At 36.6% G+C, this 2,429-nt stretch overlaps 1 non-coding gene across 1 annotated transcript; it reads left to right on the top strand.

Annotated features, from left to right (window-relative positions):
- The first annotated feature begins 2,074 nt into the window (after window positions 1-2,074).
- On the top strand, window positions 2,075-2,211 carry LOC116866452. The gene has a single exon (XR_004382392.1). It is a non-coding gene; the product is annotated as a U4 spliceosomal RNA (small nuclear RNA).
- The last annotated feature ends 218 nt before the right edge of the window (window positions 2,212-2,429 follow it).

Genomic DNA, 2,429 nt, shown 5'->3' with positions numbered 1-2,429 from the left:
AAGAACTATTTTTTTTTTTAAGATTTTATTTATTTGACAGAGAGAGTGAGAGAGCATAAGCAAGGGGAGCAGCAGGTTCCTTGCTGAGCAGGGAGACCAATATGGGGCTTGATCCCAGGATCCTGGGATCATGACCTGAGCTGAAGGCAGACACTTAACCATCTGAGCCACCCAGGCACCCCTAAAAAACTTTTTAAAAAAGAAAGTCATCAGTCCCAAGAAGTTCGTAAGAGGTAACTGGTGATTTTTCAAAACTATTTAGGTAATTTCCATATAATTCAGTACAACTAAGTGCTCAGTTCAACATGTTTTGATAAATGTATGTTCCCCTGTAACCATCACCTAAATAATTTCCATCACTCCACAAAGTTCTCTATTTATGCCATATATCATGTTTAGTAATACATAATATATTTTAATACTTATTAAAAATTTTGAAGTAGGCAATATTATTCCTGTTCTAAAATTTAAAAGGAAATTTGTAGAAGTCACAGCATTTGTCAAGCTACTTACTCAGTGATAATGTTGGAATTTGAACCTAGGCATGCCAATATCTCCAATTCCTTAATCATTGCAGGGCACTAACTCTCCAAATACTTCAGTACCACACTTCTCATTTACAACATCAAATCAAGCCAGTTCCATGGGCAAGCCACACTCAGCATTCCCCTTTTCCCATTTACTCTCTTAGGTAGTTGTGTACTCCTCTGTAATCCTTGTCATATTATAGTTGACCCTTGAACACTGTTGGGGTTAGGGGTGCTCACCCCCTGTGTGGTTGAAAATCCATGTATAAGTTTCTATTCCCCCAAAACTTAACTACTAATAGCCTACTGTTGACCAGAAACCTTACCAATAATATAAACAGTTGATCAACACATATTTTATATAAGTATTATACACTGTACTCTTATAATAAAGTAAGCCAAAGAAAGGAAAACATTATTAAGAAAATCATAAGGAAGATGGGGTGCCTGAGTGGCTCAGTCAGTTAAGCATCTGCCTTTGGCTCAGGTCATGATTCCAGGGTCCTGGAATCAAGCCCTGTGAAGGGCTCCCTATTCAGCAGAGAGTCTCTATTCCTTCTCCCTATGCCCCTCCTCCCAACTCATGCTTTCTCTCAAATAAATAAGTGAAATCTTAAAAAAGAAAAAAAAAGGAAAAAAAAAAAAGAAAATCATAATGAAGAGAAAATACATCTATAGTACTCTCTTGCATTTATGGAAAAAATCTGGGTAATAAGTGGGCCGACACAGTTCAAACCTGTGTTGTTCAACTATAATTTCTTCTACTTCTTTTTTTTTTTAAAGATTTTATTTATATTTGACAGAGAGAGACACAGCAAGAAACGGACTACAAGCATAAAGAGTGGGAGAGGGAAAAGCAGGCTTCCTGCTGGGGAAGAAGCCCAATGTGGGGCTCAGTCCCAGGACCCTGGGATCATGACCTGAGCTGAAGGCAGATGTTTAACAACTGAGCCACCCAGGCGTCCCAGTATAGTTTCTTCTATTTCTTTAATCCCAGAGACTACTCTAGTGATCTGAACATAATGGCAATTCAACAAATGTTTGCTAAATAAATAAAACATAGTGTTATAATTTTGAATATTTATGTAAGTTTTCCTGTTTTTGAATGCTCATTTGAGGAACATTTTAATTACTCTTTTCATGTGTCTGGATTGGTGCTGTACTGTGAATCACAGAGACATATTTCTGAAGAAATAATCCTAAAAAATAAGGATTATAATTCTGAAGAATAATACTAAGCTTCATTTATAACAATAAGCAATTAATAATTATAGCCTCCAATTATTGAGCATTTATTACCTAACATGCTCTGCTAAGTAATTTATTTGCTTATCCTCATTTAGCAATAAAAAACATAGTCTCTAAAATTAGACTTCTTGAGCTAAAATCCTACCTCTACTTCTTCTTAGCTATGTTTCTTGTGTAAATTATTTTATATCCATGTGCTTCAGTTTCCTCATCTTTGATATGGGATAATAATTACTACATACCTAAATAATTCATGAGACTTGTACAATTAAAAATGCTTTAAAAAGTGTCTGACACACAGCTTTGCGCAGTGGCAGTATCGTAGCCAATGAGGTTTATCTGAGGCGCGATTATTGCTAATTGAAAAGTGTCTGACACATAAAAAGCAATCTTTTTTGTTATTTGCATTAATCTTTAAATTATTTATTTATAAAATATTTTATTTATTTATTTTTGAGAGTGAGACAGAGTACATGTAAGCACAGGAGGAGGGAGGGGCAGAAGGAGAAGCAGACTCCCCATTGAGCATGGGGACTCCAATGGGGGACTCCCCCCGGGAGTCCAATGGGGGACTCCATCCCGGGACTCTAGAATCATGACCTGAGTGGAAGACTGATGCTTAACTAACTGAGCCACCCAGGTGCCATTCTTGTT

This window comes from Lontra canadensis, unplaced genomic scaffold, assembly GCF_010015895.1.
Source record: "Lontra canadensis isolate GAN:19392208 unplaced genomic scaffold, GSC_riverotter_1.0 scaffold9, whole genome shotgun sequence".
In the NCBI taxonomy this organism is placed as follows: Eukaryota; Metazoa; Chordata; class Mammalia; order Carnivora; family Mustelidae; genus Lontra; species Lontra canadensis.
Note: the sequence above shows the minus strand (reverse complement) of the source record. Positions and strands in the feature narration are given on the sequence as shown.